The 21,224-nt window shown below is 40.5% G+C and overlaps 2 pseudogenes; one reads left to right on the top strand and one right to left on the bottom strand.

Annotated features, from left to right (window-relative positions):
• Positions 1-14,409: 14,409 nt before the first annotated feature.
• Positions 14,410-15,328, bottom strand: LOC139440473 (zinc finger protein 675-like; annotated as a pseudogene).
• A 2,336-nt stretch (positions 15,329-17,664) lies between these two features.
• Positions 17,665-19,897, top strand: LOC112321280 (small ribosomal subunit protein eS24 pseudogene; annotated as a pseudogene).
• The last annotated feature ends 1,327 nt before the right edge of the window (positions 19,898-21,224 follow it).

Below are 21,224 nucleotides of genomic sequence, written 5' to 3'. Positions count from 1 at the left end.
GCTGCGGGTTCAATTCCTGGTCACATGCCTAGGCTGCAGGCTTGGTTTCCAGTTGGGGCATATATGAGGCAACTGATTAATGTTTCCCCCTCTTTCTTCTCCCCCTAAAATTAAAATCTTTTTAAAAAGCACAATGGTGGTTGCCAGAATTTTGGGGGAAGAGAGAAGGAGAAGTTACTACTTAACAGGTATAGAGTTTCAGATTTACAAGCTGAAAAAGTTAACGAGGGTTCGTGATGACTGTGCAACAATGTGAATGTATTCAATATCCCTGAATTGTGCCCATCGGTAGATGAATGGATAAAAAAGCATGGTACATTTACACAATGGAATACTACACAGCAATAAAAAGAAGGAACTCTAACCTATTGTGACAGCATGAATGTAAGTGAAATAAGCCAGCCAGTGAAATGCGAATACCACATGATCTCACTTATATGTGGAGTCCAATGTACAAAGGAAAGAACAAAACAAATGGGGTAGATACACAGAACAGATTGACAGCTGTTGGGGGTGGGTTGAAGGGATTAGCCAAAGAACATGACCCATGGATTTAGACAACGATATGGGGATTGACTGAGGGAGGGGAGGGGGTGAGGCTTGGTGCCAGTGGGCAAAGTGAGAAAAAGCAGGAACAACTAATAGCATAAGCAATATAATAAAAAAAAAAGACCATTAACAATCAACGTTATTGAGGTATATTCATGTAATAGAATACCATATCACAATGCAGGGCACAACACAGATGGATCATGCAGTGTTGAATGAAGAAACGAGAAGAAAAGGTGAGTCACAAAAGACAGCCTTTAGGGGTCCAGTGTTGGCACTACCACAAAGTCACCTGGGGTGGCGCTGGGGTACCAGGAGCTTTCAAATCTACCCACACATCCAGGACCCTCATTGTCTGCGATGCTGGCCTTGGGCACCTGTTGGCCAAAACTCTAGGTCTAGATGTTTCTATGTGTCGACAAAGTTGAGGATGCTGCTTTAAGGGAAAGCCACCAGAAGGCTGTCATGGGGAGGAGCCAATGCAGGGCCTCTGAGGGGCTGGCATTGGTGGTCACTGACCCAGGTGGAAGTTTCACAGGTGTTAGCTTTATAATTTTTTACCATACATTTACTTTATGCCCTTGTCTATATATATTAGCTCTCCTCTTTCTCCACTGCATGCATGTGAATTCTAGGGCCTGCAGCTCACAGCCATTACTTAGAGTTGCTTATCTATTGATACCAAGTTCCACATGGCAGGGAAGATCACAGCTGGCCATGTGCTCGTGGCTGAGCTGTCCGTATTTACCTACAGAGAAACAAGAGCCTTAGCCATCCTCTCCACTGGGTCCCGGGACTTCTCCCCTCCAGGAAGGAAAATCGGCCCCTGTGCTGGGCTTCAGCCACCACTCTTTGGGGCCTGCTGGTACCTCAGGAGACCAGGCTCCAGGCTAGGCCAGCCCTCGGGGCTGTGAGAGCAGGCAGCTACCGGTCAACTCCAGGTGAGCTGCCTCTCAGTGTGCCCGCTCCTAAGTGCAGATGCTCACAGCAGGGATTTTCATTTTATCTTTTTCTCTACCCTGTGCCAGACCAAAAGGTGATTCATAAGTGCTGGCTAAATACTCCCTTAAGACAAACCCAATTTTCGGAGGTAGGTGGAAAGTGCTGCCATTATGTGACCTGAGTGTACCATTATGTTCTAGAGAAGGGGATGAATGCAGCTCTTCAATGGGTCCTCCCATGTCAGCGTGGTTCGGTCACTGGCCCTTCACTCCCAGCCCTGTCCTCCCCTTGGTTTAGGTATCACAGGAGCAAAGCCTTGAATGACCGAAGCCCCAGGTGTAGAGTTCCCCCATTCCTACAAACAAAAAGACAGGAAGGGGCTGTCACCACTGCTGTTTGACAAGTCACTTGTCTAGGTTGACCAACGATAAGGCAGAACACAACAGTCTGTCTCATTTTAACAACTATCTGACCACATTTGGAGTGGCAAAGGATCCACACTTAAAAAGCTCACCTTCCCACATGCCAGCTATATGTTTTGGTATCTTTTGCCTTTCTCATTAAGTTCTTTGATTCAAGAGCCTTCCCCCAGCATCCTGTTTTGCATTTCTGCAGACCCAGTAGGTGCTCAATGTTGAGAGCTAGACAATTATAAGCATTGCTAAGCAGAAAACCTCTTGAAGGTCACTAGAATGGATAAGGAAGAGAAACAAATCGTCATCTGAAATAAGCTTATCAACAGGAGACAGATAGTTCCTCCTGAACCCAGAGCTCAGAGCTATGCAGAGATAACAGCAACTCCCGCTTTTGTAACTTGCTTGCTTGCTTCTCACTGTATAAAAGAGCTAGCCTGTGAGCGTTCGGCGCGGCTCTCATCTGCAGCTCTTCAGAGCACCGTGTCTCCGGGACACATCAAGAGTCCGCCCCTGCGCAGGTTAAAAGAGTTGGCCATTAAAGTAACATCTCTGTAAACGTCCTGAAAGTCTCCGAACATCTGTTTCTTGCGTCAGTGGGTGCAACACTCAAGTTACAGTAAAGTAAATATATGTATACATCATGAAATGATTGCAACAGTCTTGCTATGAACGTACCATTAACTCACATGGTTACGGGGGGAGTATATATGTTCTATACGATTCTTGTTTTCTTTGCTGAAAATACCAGAGAAGAGAGTATGTGTGATTGTGGAATAAAAATGGAAATTTATGGGACCCAGGTTTGATTGATTTAGAACCTTACTAGCAACAGCTGTTATCATCATTGAAGAAAGAAGAACATCCATTTTCCAAAGCAAACTATAAACAAAGAGAAACTGAAAAGAAGGGGCTGTCCTCAGATTAAATATGATGGTTTATGCACATCTCCCAGTAAATCCCTACAAGATACTTAATGCTAACAGGATGAATATTAACATTATAAAGGAGGAACCTAGCAGCCCCTGAACCAAGTGAGCAGAGTTAAATTAACAGCAGCTGCCTGATGCATGCATCATTGTTTTGATAGTTTGCAAAAAACGAAACAAAAAAACAAACTCAGGAAAACATTCACAATATGCATCTAATGAGAAAATGGTTGCTTCATGCAAATTTCAAGCGACATAATGCTCCCATACGCTGTAGTCTAGTGTATTTTAAATAGTAAGTCGCTGAAGCAATCTGGAAAGCAAGGCTGTCTTTCCTGTTCAGAACTTGGAGTTCTTTCAGGCCATATGGCAATTGTATGATCATGTACATTTTCCCAATCCTGGCTGTAGGGAAAATGGAGTCAGTCAGGCGCTCTCAACCGGATGTCCAAGCAAACATAGCTTAGCAGTGTTCATATAAGCTTGAGTAGGGGCCTGCATGCGTAGAATGAAGCTGTGTTAAATAACCTGAAGGTCTGTATTGGCACCCTACAGGCACTCCTATAAGGGAGTCAGGACTTCCCTATAGTTTGACACGTGGCTTGTGACATGCCTGGATCACCCCACCCTAGAATAAAGGAGATGTCAGACATCCCAACAGTTCTGTGAATTTTCTTTTGTTGCCTGATTCTTGTGTGAATCTGCCCAGCCATGAACAGCTGACAAAACGCTGGCCTGCACAGACATGCCACATCCAGATGGGACCTAAATATGAAATGTCCTCTTTTCCACTGGTATCCCAGGACCTGACCCCACCCTCAATGGGAATCTTGGTACCAACACGTCCTCATGTTGGCGAGGGAACATTTTCACTAGTTGCAGGTCTTAGTTCATGGTGAGCATCCCTTGTGCCGTATTGAGAAGCTGAGGGGACAGCATGGAGAGCAGGCTCTGGGTTGTGAGAGGAACATCCTGAAGGACCGCGACTATCATTGAAGCGGGGAAAGTAGTCAAAAACAAATTTATTAACAGGGCCACCAGAGAAGAAGTAAATGCTGGTTCTAAATCCACCAATTTTAAAAGGGAAAGCAGACACAGCCTCTGACCCAGGATAGAACATTTACCTGAGAAGTAGCCACGACGTCCTGCTCCTGCTTGGGGCTATGTTCTCAGGCGATGATATATGCTCAGGAGTCATGTCTGCATGTTGAAGTCTGTGCCTTCAAAGTGGTCCGCACACCCCCTTTATCCACTTCCACCACACTCACAGGCAGAAGGATCTGGAAATGCTGAAAAGGCCACCCTTTCCTGTCCACAGCAGAGTCAGGAACAGTGGACCCCTCCATGGAGACCAAGCCCGAATTTCTCCTTCCCTGTCTTCTGGGGCCTTTCCCTGCCCACAGACACCCACACACACCAACAGCATGCCCCGCGTTTCCTCCTCTTCCGAATCCAGGCCACCACTCCTTGTTATCTCCCTGAACCAAAGGCTGTGCTCAACGTTCACAAACATGTTTGGAGCCCTCCTGCCCAGTGTTGGCCTCACCTTCGAATCACCTTCTTAAAAGACCAAGGCTAGCCCCAGACCAACAGACTCTGGGGGTAGGGCACAGGTGGTGATGTTCTTCAAACTCACCATGTGACGTTTATTAATCTGATTGATGAGCATGGTTGGAAACTTTGCATATCCGTGTTCCACATGCATGTACAACCCTTGGTGCTCCAGGACCCACAGGAAGGAACCCTGATTCCCCGTGTCTGGGGGTGGGTGGAGGGGTCCTGGCTGGCATCTTTAGCAAGTTCCCTGTCAGCAGGTGTGGCTCCCCTGCACTTCTTGTTAGCACCACTCCGCACACCTGAGCCCTCATGCCCACCATCTTATCTCAACAAAGCCAATTTCTGTTGAGATCCCAGTAAAGAGGGTACTGTTTCCTGTTAGTTCCCAGTAAAGACCACAGTCCTCAAGGGTTACATGCTTTGCTGGCACTTTAAGCTTTCCAGAAGGCCAAAGCAGTAACATCTGGGCAAGTCTTTATTTGGAAAATGTGTGCCTACGTGTTCACGTGATTATTGAGCAACTACTATGTGCTCACGAGATTATTATGGTTACTGTGTTGAGAGCCTCACCCATATTATGTGAGTTAATCCTCATACCACCCTGGAGGGTGGGCACTAGGAGTACCATAATAACCATAAGCACCAAGATCCTGGGCCCTGCCTTTCTTGCTCCTTCAGTTTCCATATCATTGATTTTTAAAATAATGCCAGTATACAATAGGAGATAAGTAAGAATAGAGAGAGCCCTGGATGGTGTGGCTCGGTGGATTGAGCACCCACCTGCAAACCGAAAGGTCACTGGTTTGATTCCCTGTCGGGGCCCATGTCTGAGTTGCGGGCCAGCTCCCCAGTTGGGGCCAAGTGCAACCAATGGATGTTTCTCCCCCTCTCTTTCTCCCTCCCTTCTCCTCTTCTGAAAATAAACAAATAAAATATTTTTAGAAAGAAGAATGGAGGGATCCAGGAGGGAGGCATAGGATGAGAAGTTCAGAGTTGTCATTGCTGTGGTTACACTTTTTTTTTTTATGATAGGTAAAAGTTTAAACAAATAAAAGCCAAACAGTTTTCCCAACTGGAAGTAACTTTTCCTCTTCCATCAACAATACAGGATCATTTAAATTCTCGGCATGCTCACTAAAATGTGGTGTTACAGGTTTTATTTTCTTTTTAAATTTACCTATTCTAGAAAGTGGGAAGTGGCATCTCACTATTGTTTCCCTGGTGTCTAGGAGGAATGGAGAAACAAATGTACGCATGAAAATATAAAGAAAAATATATATGAATGATATTCAGTCTTCACCCTTCCATTTGGGACAGCATGGATGAACCTGGAGGGCATTTTGCTAAGCGGAGTAAGCCAACACAGAAAGACAAACACCATATGGTCTCACATGTGGAACTGATAAAGTCAAACTCATCAAAACTGAGTAGAATTGTGATTGCCAAAAGCTGGCTATAGGGGGAATGGGAGATGTGGCCCAGCAGCACAAGATTCAGTTATACAAGAGTAATAAATTCCAGAGACCTGAACTACAATTTGATGACTCTGGTTAATTATAGTGGGTATTATACTTGACATTGGCTAAGAGAGTACACCTTAAATGTCCTGAACACACACACAAATTGTAACCACGTGAGTTAATGGTATGTTCATTAGTAAGATTGTTGTAATCATTTCATGATGTATACATGTATTTACTTTATTATAACTTGAGCAACTACTGGGTCTGCAGAAACGCAAAACAAGATGCTGGGGGAAGACTCTTGAATCAAATAATTTAATGAGAAAGGCAAGAGATACCAAAATATATAGTGCTTTGAACCTGCTGGGTCCTGGGTGATCACCCCTCTCCTCCTCCGACAGGCAAGCAGATTCAGATTCTGGTGTCAGTCTGTCCCCAGTCTGCACAGGGCATCCAAATCCCAAAACTACCTGGTGCTAGGGGGACACACCCGACGGAGCCTGACCTGATGTTCCCATAGTGACCCAAGTAGTGGGAGAGACCCACGCTAACTCTGCGGCTTCAGGCAGAGCCTGGACAAGTCCAGCTGAAGCCGTGACCCTTAAATGCAAGGTTGTCTGCAATAAGCGGCCTCCACCTCATTTCATAGTTTACAGGTGAGCATGGTTTGGACTACAATTCTATGTGGGTCTGGACTTTGCATTGTTGAAGGATCTCCCTGGCTCCTGATGGTGCAGTAAGGCACAGTCTGGTCCCTGAAAGCACAGGGTGAATGTCTGTGCTCATTTCCATTCAGGAATCCTGCTCTGACTTGCAGGAGATCCCAGCAGAGCACCAGGTCACTGATCATAATCTGGAGAGAAATCCGGGGGCCCTGCCCTCTGTGAACTTGTGGCTCTAAGTCTTTGTCGATCTTTCAAAATCCAAAAAGTATTTCTCCTGGCTTGTCGGCCCATCCTGACAACTAAGGCTGGTCCTCTGTTGAGATCCCCAAGTGTTCAGATCCCCAATCTGCAGGCTGTATGCAGCTTCTGGGTAGGATCCTTCTGTCTGTGTGGGTATTATAGCAAGAGGAGAAAAACCTGAATGGAGATTTCCAAGGGAGGATGCTGTAATAAATTCCCAAGATCCCCAGGGTCTGGACTGAGGTTTTGAAGCTACAGAATTAGCTCCCCAGAGAGGAAGGGTAATGGCAGGCACCCTCTGCTCTTGCTGGGCATTTGGGCAGCAGTCCATGTTCTCAGGCTAACTTGCTGTGTAAGCACACAGCTGGTTGGGATTCTTGGGCCTCAGGGCCTCTGAATAAGTTTCAGATCTGAAGAGGCCAGATATGTTGAATTAAGGGTTGTGTTAAACATAAATCCACAGGCCCAAAATGGCATCACTCTGTGCTGAAGCCACCAAACCTAGTTTTGTTAAGATTTTAAATTTATTTTTATTTTTAGAGAGAGGGGAAGGGAGGAAGAGATGGAGAGGAACATAAATGTGTGGCTGCCTCTCGCATACCCCCTACTTGGGACCTGGCCTGGAACGTGCCCTGACTGGGAATTGAACCAGCACCCTTTCTATTCACAAGTCAGTGCTCTATCCACTGAGCCACACGAGCCAGGGCCCAATCCTAGTTTTAATGTCAGATCTAATTGCAATTTCAACCTCTTTTAGAAACATAATCAGTCTGGATTTTCCTGGTCAAGCATTAGTAATGTCTCATGGGCCCTATACAACCCCATAGAAAGAAGAGCAACCTACATGATAAAAAACACTTCCATCCCTGGATGGTGTGGCTCAGTGGATTGAGCACTGGCCTGCGAACCAAAAGGTCACCGGTTTGACCCCCAGTCAGAGTATATGCCTGGGATGCAGGCCAGGTCCCCAGTTGTGCGCGCATGAGAGGCAACCACACATTGATGTTTCTCTCCTTCTCTTTCTCCCCCTCTTCCCCTCTCTAAAAAATAAATATATTTTTAAAGAAAATGTTAAAGAAATTGTGATGAGAATAACAATAGTAATAACTAAAAGTTTTGAATTTGTCCTATATTCTAAGCATTAATGTAAATGGTTTCCATACATTAACTTCTTATGTTAATAGCTCGCTGGGAAAGATCTGGTCTCACCTTACAGAGAAGAAAATGTGTCACAGACATTTTGAGTTTATAAAAAATTCACTTCAGGTCTAAAGCTATGAGTTGACTCAGCAAACACCTGAACTTAGTTGGTGGGCTTTAGAATTGAACCTAAAAAATGTAAAAAGTTATGTAACACACGTAACTTTAAAAGTGCACTGACATGCCCTGGCTGGTGTGGTTCAGTGGACCTAGCACCCGCTTGTGAATAGAAAGGTCACTGGTTCCATTTCCCAGTCAGGCCACATACCTGGGTTGTGGGTCTGGTCTCCAGTTAGGGGTGAGGGAGAGGCAACCAATTGATGTATCTCTCCCTCTCTTCCTTTCCCTTTCTCTAAAAATAAATTAATAAAATGTGCCCCAGGTTGAATGCATACAAAAATGTGAGGCAGGACAATTCATAGTCAGAGATCAGCCAATCAAAGGGCACTTCAGGGAAGACAGGCACTACTGAGCATATGACTTTGCATGAGAAAGAGCCATTGCTGAACTCTTGCTTTCCTCTTCCTCCTCTTCCGGGCTTCTTCCTTACTCAGCAAGTGCCTTTAAAAGTTAATCTGGATATTCTCCCCCATTCCTCCACCCCATGCAGACAATTGTAACTGAATAAAAATAAATTAATTTAAAAAAAGTTAATCTGGAAAGTGGAAATATGCTGTTTATCCACATCCCCCCTTCCTGTGCCCGAACCACACAGATGGGAACGATCTCCTGCGGGAGGGAGAGACAGTGCGGCCTACCCACTGCTAAAGGGGAAACGCAAAGACCGTAAACTGCTATCAGAAACAGACGAGTGAGTTTTCCCACCACTTTCTACAGATCAGCTCGCCGTTCTGCTGACACCTTCTTACACACGCAGCGATGGGGACCTCCGGTGCGCGGACACGAGGTAGGCCCTGGATCCAGCTCCAGGCACGGATGCAACTACCAAGGGAAGCTGAAGGGCTGGGCTAGACAGGGACGCGAGGATTGGGACGCGGAGGAGGTCTCCGGGCAGGGGTGGGGTTGCCAGAATCCCAGAGCCAAAAAGAAAAAAAAAAAAAGGCTCCCCGGGAGCCGGGTGGGGATGCTGTTCCCAGAGACCTGGACAGCGAGGGTGTGGGCTGCCAATCCACCTCCTGAGAGGACGTTAATGGCGCCTGACGGGCAGAGAGGTCAGCGAAGGGTAAGAAGGGGATGGATACTATAGGCACTACTAGGGTGGAGAGAAGGCAGAAAAGCGGAAATCAGTGAGTAATTTGGCAGCCGTTTTAAACCTTGAGGGAAGCGCCCGGCCCCTCACCGCTCCGCCCGTTTACAGGGACCACAGGGCCGCTGCGGGGACTCTAAAGGCCAAGATGCCCAATAGACACCATATGAAAAAGGTGGGGCTGGGAAACGCAGGTGTGTCCCAGAAAAAAACCACTATGGCTGCACTGTGTCCCCTCCTGTGGGACCTCACCTTCCTCAGCCCACACAAAACCGCGCTGGGAGGGAAAAGGGAGCATTTCTCTGCGGAGTCCCTGCAGAGAGCTATCAATAGAGGGCGGGGCCTGACCAGAGGCCAAGCATGCGCAGTGACAATGAGTAGGTGCTTGAGTGGCACGTGTGGATGGGCCTGGGGAGGTGCTAGGATCTCTTACTTTGCTTCCAATGTTTGTTTTTCAGGTTTAAAAAATGCTGGCATGTATTATGCTAAGTGAAATAAGTCATTCAGAAAAGGCAAATACCATATGATTTCACCTATAACTAGAATATAAAAATCAAAATAAAGAAAATTGAAACAAGTTCACAGAAACATAAAATAGACTATGGGTTATATGAGAAAAGGGGTTTGGGGAAGAGTCAAGGTGAGGGGATTAGAAAGTACAAAGTGGCAGTTATAAAATAGTCACAGGGATGTAAAGTACAGCATAGGGAATATATTTAGTAATATTGTAATAATAATGTGTTGGGTATTGGAAACATTACTGGTAAAATTCTGTAAAATGTGATTGTCTAAAGTCATGGCTACACACTTAAAACTAATACAAAATAATGTCAGATGTAAACAGTAATTGAAAAAAATTAAAAAAAAGTATTGTTCAATTACTATTGTCTGCATTTACCACCCCCCCTCCCCCCAATCCCCCCGTCCCTCCCTTGCTTCCATCCCCCTCCCTTGGTTTTGCACATGTGTCCTTTATAGTTGTTCCTGAAAACCCTTCCCCCCTTCATCCCATTATCCCTTTCCCCCTCCCCTCTGGTTACTGTCAGATTGTTCTTAATTTTAATGTGTCTGCTTATATTTTGCTTGCTTTTTTGTTGTTGATTAGTTTCCAGTTAAAGGTGAGATCATATGGTATTTGCTTGGCTTATTTCACTTAGCATAATGCTCTCCAGTTCCATCCATGCTGTTGCAAAGGGTATAAGCTCCTTCTTTCTCTCTGCTGCATAGTATTCCACTATGTAAATGTACCTCAGTTTTTGGATCCGCTCATTTACTGATGGGCACTCAGGTTGCTTCCAGCACTTGGCTATTATAAATTGTGCTGCTATGAACATTGGGGTGCATAGGTCCTTTTGGATTGGTGTTTCAGGGTTCTTAGGATATCATCCCAGCAGTGGAATTGCTGGGTCAAAAGGCAGTTCCATTTTTAGTTTTCTGAGGAAATCCCATGCTGTTTTCCATAGTGGCCTCACCAGTCTGCATTCCCACCAACTAGGGTTCCCTTTTCTCTGCGTCCTCTCCAACATTTGTTTGTGGATTTGTTTATGTTGGCCACTCTGACTGGTGTGAGATGGTACCTCATTGTGGTTTTAATTTGCATCTCTCTGATGGCTAGTGATGCTGAGCATCTTTTCATATGTCTCTGGGCCCTCTGTATGTCTTCCTTGGAGAAGTGTCTGCTCCATGACACTTGGAGAAGTTGTTTGCCCATTTTTTAATTGGGTTGTTTGTCTTCCTGGAGTGGAGTCGTGTGAGTTCTTTATATATTTTGGAGATCAGGCCCTTGTCTGAGGTATCATTGGCAAATATGTTTTCCCATATAGTTGATTCTCTTTTCATTTTAATGCTGTGTTCTTTAGCCATGCAGAAGCTTTTTATTTTGATGAGGTCCCATTTGTTTATTCTTTCCTTTATGTCCCTTGCTTTAGGGGACATGTCTGTGAGGATGTTGCTGCGTGGAATGTCCGAGATTTTCCTGCCTGTTTTCCTCTAGGACTTTTATGGTGTCATGACTTATATTTAAGTATTTTACCCACCTTGAATTTATTTTTATGTATGGTGTAAGCTGGTGATTGAGTTTCACTTTTTTTGTATGTAGCTGCCCAGAGCTCCCAACACCATTTGTTGAAGAGGCTATTTTTCCTCTGCTGTATACTTCTTCCCCCTTTGTCAAATATTAATTGACCATAGAGACTTGGGTTTATTTCTGGGCTCTCTGTTCTGTTCCATTGGTCTATATGTCTGTTCTTATGCCAGTACCAGGCTGTTTTGATTACAGTGGCCTTGTAATACAGTTTGACATCAGGTATTGTGATCCCTCCTGCTTTGTTCTTCTTTCTCAAAATTGCTGCAGCTATTTGGGGTCACTTATGGTTCCATATAAATTTTTAAAATGTTTGTTCTGTATCTGTGAAATATGTCATGGGTACTTTAATAGGGATTGCATTGAATCCATAAATTGCTTTGGGTAGTATGGCCATTTTGATGATGTTAATTCTCCCAATCCATGAGCATGGTACATGCTTCCATTTGTTTGTGTCTTCCTTAATTTCTTTCTTCAGTGTTGTGTAGTTTTCTGAGTACAGATCTTTTTCCTCCTTTGTTAGGTTTATTCCTAGGTACTTTATTTTTCTTGTTATGTCAAATGGGATTCCCCCCCCGCCCCCGATTTCTGTTTCTGATAGTCCATTGTTGGTATAGAAAAATGCCTTTGATGAAAAACAAATTTTAAAAAGTGAAACGTGCCTGTGTGCTTTTCATTTGTGCAGCAGCATTGCTTCAGATGTTTAACAGGTTTAAGGTAAAAGCATACAGTTATGTGAGTCACATGTATTAGAAACTAAGTTGTTTTCCTATTAACTTTGAAAAGGTTTAAGTCAAAAGCTATTTGTTGCTGAAGACTGCATGCACGTCCTGCTGGTGAGGTTGAAAGAACTCTGCAGACTGTTGGTCACAGCAGCTGTCAGTGAGTTGGGACAAGAAAGTATATTGAACTGTGACTCTATGAGGTGTGGTGTACTGCATGAAATTTCAGGAAAACGTAGTGGTAGTTCAAGGCTCCTAGTTACAGAAAATAAATGCCATGACAGCAATATCCTAAAGTTGCTTAGGTGAACTCTACAAAAAACACATGTCATCTGTATTGTAACTATCATAATGTTTCATTAGGTACAATAAAAATATATCAATAGTGATGAATTTTTCACATTATTTAATGTCTAAGGTCACTGAGGGAAGAAATTGCTAGTGACGTAATTGCACTGCATTACCAAATGGCATATACCTACAACCTTGGGGAAGGTTAGAGATACAAACACCTTCATGTTCATTCACCTTTATTAATAAATATGGTAAATTCACACAGCATCTAAATAATCAGTCCGATTATTACCATTTGTCAACATACGCACTGCAATCGTTAAGCATTACTATTCTTGTTATATAATGATCGCATAGCACAGCTTTTTTTTGGCTTTGTAACTGGAGGCTATTTAGCAAACATGGACGTACAACAGTTTTATGCCCTAAGGGATGAACTATCCATATTTCCTCACATATCCGTGATTACTTTTTTGTTCCAACCACATCAACTAACATTAATCACTTCTATCTATGAATACCATGGAAATACATCAGGATTTTAATAAATTGACATCTTATTTTCTTTAAAGTGTATTTTGTAAAAGTAGTTAAAATTGATAATGTTCCTGTGTCTTACTATAATGCAAAATAGGATGCAAAATATAATGCAAAATGACTGCCATGGTGACATGCCACAGAATTCTTAGTCAACCTAAACAGCAACTTCATTTAGATTTTTTCATACATTGTGCATTACAATATCCTCGATTTTCTGTGGAAAAGGAGACATGAGTGAAACCCATCTAATATAAGAGGTTCACAAATTGTTAAGGCACCAACAAACCCACTGATGTGACACACACCAGGAATAAAAACATAGCAGCATCAAGTGACATGAGAGTGGAATCAATTTAACATTTCCTTCTCAAACTATTTCAAATGTCAATATAAATTATATATTCTAAGTAACTATACATATCTAAACACCCCAGCCTTGACATTTTGAAGCACACTAAAAAGTAATGATCTATGTTTTTAAACTTTGCATGATTCTCTAAAGTATTCTGATTTAGAGCAGTACCTGAAAGCTATCATTAATTTTCAACTGTGAATTATGATATTTTGAAACTTTTTCCATTACATACTTTCCTAATTTTTTTACATCTTAAAGCCACATTCTGGCATAAATTATTTGGGATTATGGGAACTGTGTATTTTTAACAGCAGTTGTTGATTCTTTATGATACACTTAGAATTCCACACCATTGCACATTCTGTGAAATGCAATATAGCTGTAGGTCCAACTATACGATTTCTTACAATCTCCCTGTTTTGTTTTTTTTTTTAAAGATTTTATTTCTAAAGAGAAGGGAAGAGAGGAAAAGAGGGAGAGAAACATCAATGTGTGGTTGTCTCTCATGCATCCCCTACTGGGGACCTGGCCTGCAACCCAGGCATGTGCCCTGACAGAGAATTGAACTGGTAACCCTTTGGTTCATAAGCCCGCACTCAATCCACTGAGCTACACTAGCTAGGGCCAATCTCCCTTTTAAAGGTTTTTTTATAGTATGAATTTTCACATGCCAAATAAGTTGTGAATGTTGAAAAAAGTGTTTAAATCTTTGTTTTCTGACTACTATTTCTCAGAATAAATTCTGATGTTAAGTAAGGTTAGTGAATGGGTAGAGTTTTACCACATTTTTTATATTTGTTAAGTTTCCTCCAGTATGATCAGATGTTGAGTAAGGTAAGAACAAGAACTAAAACTTCTACCAGATTCAAGACATTTTAAAGCTTTTGTTTTATATTCTCTGATGTTCATCAAGGCTTGAACTATGGTAAATTTCTTGTTAAATACTTCACAGCTTTGTCTCCCTCCACATTAATTCTCCAATGTTGAGTAAGTCTTGAACACAGGTTAAAAGCTTTGCCATATCGACATTTGTATGGTTTTTCTCCAGAAGGTATTCTCTCACACTGGGTAAGACACCACTGAGGATTAAAAGAATTGGAACATATACTACCTTTATATGGTTACTCTCCAGTATGAATGACCTGATGTCGTAAAGTTTTGCCACAGAGTCCACATTTATAAACCTGCTCTCCAGTATGACTTCTCGGAAGTTTAGTATGAACTAAGACGCTAAAGGCTTTATCACATTATCAACATTTAAAAGGTCTCTTTCCAGTATAATTTTTCATATGATCAGTAAGCACTGAGGACTGGTTAAAGGCTTTCTCACATTATTTACATATATAAGGCTTTTCTTCACTATGAATTCTTTAATATTGAGTAAGGCTTGGACTCCCTAAAAGGTTTGCCACATTCTCTACCTTTATAAGGCTTCTCTCCAGTATGAATTTCCTGATGTTGACTAAGTTTTGAGGACTGCCTAAGTTTTTACCACATTCTCCACATATACAAGGCTTCTATACAGTATGAGTTCTTTGATGTTGAGTGAGGCTTGAGGATTACCTGCTTTACCATGTTCTCTACACTTATAAGCTTTCTCTCCTGTGTGTTTCTGATGTTGTCTAAGGCTTGAGGATTAGCTAAAGGCTTTACCACAATCTTTACATATATATGGCTTTTTACCAGTATGAATTCTCCAACGTAGACTAAGGGTTGAGTACTGCCTAAAGGCTTTGTCATATTCTCTACATTTATAAGGCTTCTCTTCAGTATGGATTCCCTATGTTGAGTAAGGTTATAGGGCTCTGTATAGACATTGCCACATTCTCCACATTTATAAGGCTTCTCTCCAGTGTGAATTTTCTGATGTTGAATAATAGTTGAAGATGTGCTAAAAGGTTTACCACATTCTGTACATTTAAAAGGCTTCTCTCCAGTATGAATTTTCTGATAGTTTGTAAGGGTTACGGACCAGTGAAAGGCTTTGCCACATTCTCTACATTTATAAGGCTTCTCACCAATATGAATTTTCTGATGTTTAATAAGGGTTGAGGACTCACTAAAGGCTTTGTCACATCCTATATGTTTATATGGCTTCTCTCTAGTATGAATTTTCTGATTACTAAGGGCTGAGCACCACTGAAATGCTTTGCCACCATCTGTACACATATAAGGCTTCTGTCCAGTATAAAATTTCTTATGTAAAGTAAGACCTGAAAACCAATTATGTGTCCTACCACACTCTTTATGTTTTCCTTCAGTATGGATTTTTTAAAAAGTCTTCTTAGATTAAATATCCCCCTGAAATCTTTCCTACACAGTAAACATTTGTAAACCCCCTCCCCGACAGGAATATTCTTTTATTCAGTAGTTTGATGATTGCTTAAAATACTTGACTTATTTATTTCGTTTGTCTGTCTTCTCTACAATAGGAAAAACCTGATGTGTATTGTGATTTGACATTTGATCAAAGACTTTTCCTCCTTTATAATGGTTCTCTGGAAGATGAAGATTTTGATGTTTATTAATATTTGACTTGTGGGTAAAATTCTTCCAGTGTTCATTGCACTCATAACTTCTGTCTTTATTATATATACTCTGTTATTCATTGAAGATAGAAAGGACTTTAGTGATACCTATAATTTCCCTAAACATGTACACTTATTCCCAAATAACCATTCTGTGATCCCTACTAAACCATGTTGGTTATATTAAAAACTGCTCCCAAGTTCATAAAAATTTAATAAATTGGAATAAAAGAAAAACATTATTTCTCAATGAAGTATAGTAATCCTTAATAAAGGGACAGCTAAATTGATCACATTTAAATTTTACATGTGCAGAGCCAAAGTTTCTGTTCCTGGTGGACCATGTGATTTGAAGGAAAACTGTGGTATGGAGCTCCACTTGAATGCTTTTTATTTTTTTATTTTTTGAGTATCATCAGTTTACCTGTCTGGCAAGTGCAGAAGCCTGGGGCTGGCCTGAACTCTGCCAAACAAATACAGAAGTGTATTTAATAGTTAAATGTGTGTTCTTTCCCTTCTTGTTATCCCCCCCTTGTCACTTATCCCCTAGATGTTATTTATTATCTCTTTGTTAATGTCAGGCTCATTTAGGGTAATGTGATGACTGTTTAGGTTTACGTGACTCTCTTCTCCTTCCACCCCCCCAAATATGTATCTATACATATGTAAGGTATGTATATATTTCTATATTCCTTCCTGTTTCTTTGCCTGCTAAAAACAGCCATAAAGGAGGGAGGTGCCTTCAATATATGAAGTATAAGAAGAGTGCCAGGGAACATATTAATGGAATTCGGACTATTTTTACAAACTAGAAGATGGATTTGCTCAGTTCTTTCCTCACAAGAGGGAAGCCCAGTTGCCCAGACTCCTTTGTGTGGTGTCTGTGAGGCTCTATGAGGCCAGCTTTGAACAACTGCCACACAGGAACTGACTCTGGTCCCAACTCATTTCAGTAGATGGTCCTCTTATTATTTTTCCATTTTAAAAAAAGTCCTCAAAAAAACTACTGGAAGGGTGGGTGACATAAACTTGTACAGTACAAAACAGATTGAAAAGGAAATTTTCTAAATAAAAACTTATAAAAAATATATTTTTTAAAAAAGGAAGAGGGCCTTCACCAAGAACTTAACCATGCTAGAAACTTGATCTTGGACTTCCCAGAGCTGTGAAAAATAAATGTCTGTTGTTTTAAGTCAAAAAAAAATTTTTACATGTGCATTAAAATTCACTAAGTTTTACAAATAATTAACTGAAAATTTAATCCCACTCTACATTTAAACAATTCAAATGATTATCCACACCACAAATTATGAGTTTCTAGATTTTCCAGAATGCCTTTAGAAGAATATATACACTTAGAAAATTGTTATCAGTGTTCACATTTGGTAACATGATCTGCAAACATATCTGACTTAAAGTGGGAGTTTTCCCAAATTTGTAGTACTTTTCACTTCTTTAGGTAACTAGGATTTTATTGTAAATAATTATCCCAGTTAGTTCTCTCCCTTTAATATCCTTTTTTCTTGTCACACACTTCCTTATCAGGTTCAAAGTCACACCTTTCATATCTTACCAGTGTTGCTTTAAAGAATAAATCTTCTATTCCTGACCTTTGCAAGAAGTCCTGGTTGTCCTCAGATGACACAGCTGAAAGATGCAAAAAAAGGTTCACAGGAACTTACAAGGAATTTTTAAACAAATTACACTGTTGAGTACTTCAAAAAAATTAAATATATACAGCAAGACTGAGAAAGGTACAATGAGAAAGTCACATAAAAGAGGAACAAACATCTGCTAACACTTGGCAAGCATTGTGCTCACATCCCCGGGCACACAACGGCAATAGTATAAGAAAACTCCCTATTCACAGTTTATTTTCTAGACAGATGGAAGGTACAGTATGTTCAATGATCTCACTGTTTTGTTACACTTTCAAAATATGTGCTTCTGTTTTGCAAGACACAGAGTGCTAATACCATGGCAGTACTTGATGAATGCATTGTAGTGGCTACTAAAAAGAAAAAGTAATTGTTCACCCTCCACAGAAACTGCAAGACTAAAGACTGCTATGAATAAACGTTTATTACCTTTGAAAAAGAAACAGAAACTGTTTTAAATTTGAAACTTACATACACACAGAAACAAATATGTATCCCTAAAACTGTTTTTACAGAAATTAGAATTTATACTAGGGGTGATTGTTATTTCTTTTAACTTATAGAAATCCAGTTCCTAAAGCCTAGTGGTTGTTTATAATTCTGACCTTAACTAACATATCAAGACAGACAAACAGAAAACCAAAGTCCAATCAGTAAATCTCAATACAAGTTCAAAAATTGACACTATATAAATTGAAATATATAATTACCTGAAGAACTGAAAATAACCACTTTAAAACAGAAAAGTAGAAAATTATGACAACTATTTAATATCACTAATCTATGAATGACCAAAATGAAAATGAAAAGAGAGAAAACTAAAAATAAACCAAACAGAAATGGGAAGCTGGAAAACACAATACCCACATTTAAATATACAGAGAAATCATCAAAAAAAAAAAGATGTGACCAAGTTGGTGAATATCAAAATTTGTGTAGAGTCCATTAAAAATTTTAGCACATGAAAGCCAATAAAAATGTAGAATAGTGAAGACAGCTTTAGAAACTCTGGACACTTAACAAATGGACCACTTTCTACAGTAAGTGGAAAACAGGATAGTGAAAATGGATACATAGCTTACATGAAGAATTAATCGTTTAAGATTCTGACATTTGGAGAATGAAAGAGACATACATATTCAAGCAGCTCACTAAATTTGAAGAAGAATGTAAAATAGTGAATCGAAATGATTATGATAATCAAAATATCCCAAATACCACACAAATACCCTGACAGATTTTAAAAAGTAACTTGTCATGGAAAAGACAGCTTCTCAACAATTTTCAGTGGCTTCCTCAGCAGAAACCATATGAAAAAGAACTTGAAATAAAATAATGAACTAATAAAGGAACAAAAACTATGAGCCACTAATACTGTATCTGACAAAACAGATCAACAAAGATATTTCCAGCTCAATAACACTGAAGACTATAATTTTCATAGTTGCCTTATGAAAAATGAGTAAGGAAATTCTCCTCAATGTAATAAAATTCTAAATAACACTGAAGCACATAAACATATAAGTTTTATACATGCAAAAATATACACAATAAAAAATCAAAAGTGGCCTAATGATGTAACACAAATCATTTTTATTTCTTTTATAGAACTTTACCAAAAACAAGCAATAAATTTTTACATCTACATTATAATACACAAAGATGTAATGTGATATCAATAACAGAAGTTGGTAGTTGGACAGAGATGGCAAGTAGTAGAGAGCAACGGATGCTATCTGATTAAAGTATATTGTAACTTTAAAACGTTTTTAGTACCCCCACCAATGTAGCAATAAAAAAAATGATCTCTGTTAACAGGTGACAAAATTGTGTACTGCAAAATCATACAGAATCTACATTTTAAAAAATAACAGCAGAAATCAAACACATTCTTCTAAAGGTAGAATATAAAATCAATCCATGATGTTAGTTGTTTTTGTATAGTAAATTAATGCAAAAAACCCAAGAATGTAATTAAATTAATAATGGCATGGGGCAGAAACAATATTTGAGTTCTCTTCATGAAAATGGTGCATGACTTTCAGGATTAAAAGCATAAAATATTGCTGGTTGTATTTTTAAAAAATTAATAAATGAAAAATTCAGTTTTCCTCCCTAGCTGCTTGAAGATCGGCCACCATCATAAATGACACAGTAACTATCCTGACCAGGAAGTTCATGACCAACTGATTACTTCATCAGAAAGAAATGGTTATTAATGTCCTTCATCCTGGGAAGGCAACAGCATGCAAGACAGAAATTCAAGAAAAATTAGCCAAAATGTGTAAGACCAACCAGATGTCAACATGTGTTTGGATTCGGAACCCATTTTGGTGGTGGCAAGACAACTGGCTTTCTTATGATTTACAATTGCATAGATTATACATACAGACAGAAACCCAAACATAGACTTGCAAGACAGCTTATATGAGAAGACCTCAAGAAAACAGAGATAGATACACAAGAACATAATGAAGAAGGTCAGGGGGACTATACAGGCCAATGTTGGTGGTGGCAAAAAACAAAAACAAAAACAAAAAAACGAAGAGTAAAGAATTCAGTGACTTTATTGGTGGTGATTATGTAGATTTTTCATGAGAGGATTAGTAAACTAAGCACCTTAAAAATATTTATCCTATGATCCTAAATTGGAATGCTAACAGTGTAAGCCATCAGTACTACCTAAGGTGATCTAAATATTCAAAGCAATACCTCAAAGAATCCCAGTAACACTTGTGGTAAATATAGAATAGTTCATTCTACAATATTGGCCCTGTCTGGTGTGGCTCAGCTGGTATCATCCCTCAAAGCAAAAGTTGCCGGTTTGATTCATATGGAAAAGCAGCATGGGTGGGCCCATAAGTTGGGTGGGGCAGAATATTTGGGGATGTCCAAGGCAAGTCAAACAGTGTTAGCCAGGTTGATAAGAGTCTCAGATATGGCACCAGCTTACTGGCTTTGTGGATCTGTGCAGGGATGGTGTAGAAAAGGGACAATGACCTCTGCATAAATGCCAGACACTTCATTCTCTGTATGCCACTGGTGCTCTTCAAGCTGCCACCCAGTTGCTGGAGCTCAGAGGGAGTGAGTCTGAGTAGGTGAGTCCATGCAGCCAGAAGTTGTGGGGACTTATCTTCCTGGCACGGGAAATTTCTGTTGGGTGCCTGGTGTGGGGCTGGGACTCCTCACTACCTAGATAACCCTCCTGAATTTTTATCTACCATATGTGGGTGAGGGACCAGCCCATTCCACGTCTGCAACCCTCTTTCCAGTTCTTTAATTCTGTAGTTGTCAGATTTCTCATTCAACTTGATTTCTGATGGTTCTGAGTGATGGCTATTCAGTATCTTAGTTGTAGTTTTGATGTGGCTATGCAAAGAGGCAAGCCATCTCTGCCTATGCAGCCCTCTTTACCTGAAGCCAAAGCTAATAACGTTTTTTTTCTTTTAATTTTTATTGTTATTCAATTACAGTTGTCTGCATTTTCTCCCCATCCCTCCCCCCCACTCCAGCCAAACCCACCTCCTTCCCCCACTTCCACCCTCCCCCTTGATTTTGTCCATGTGTCCTTTATAGTAGCTCCTGTAAACCCCTCTTCCCACTATCCCCTCCCCACTCCCCTCTTGATATTGTTACACTGTTTTTTTTTTTCCAGGTGCCTAATCTTTTTAAAAAAAATATATTTATTGATTATGCTATTACAGTTGTCCCACTGTTCTTAATTTCAATTAAGTCTGTGGTTATATTTTGTTTGCTTTTTTCTTTTGTTGATTATGTTCCAGTTAAAGGTGAGATCATATGGTATTTGTCCCTCACCGTCTGGCTTATTTCACTTAGCATAATGCTCTCCAGTTCCATCGATGCTCTCCCAAAGGGTAT

The sequence above is a fragment of the Desmodus rotundus genome, chromosome 12 (genome assembly GCF_022682495.2).
Source record: "Desmodus rotundus isolate HL8 chromosome 12, HLdesRot8A.1, whole genome shotgun sequence".
Taxonomy (NCBI): domain Eukaryota; kingdom Metazoa; phylum Chordata; class Mammalia; order Chiroptera; family Phyllostomidae; genus Desmodus; species Desmodus rotundus.
Note: the sequence above shows the minus strand (reverse complement) of the source record. Positions and strands in the feature narration are given on the sequence as shown.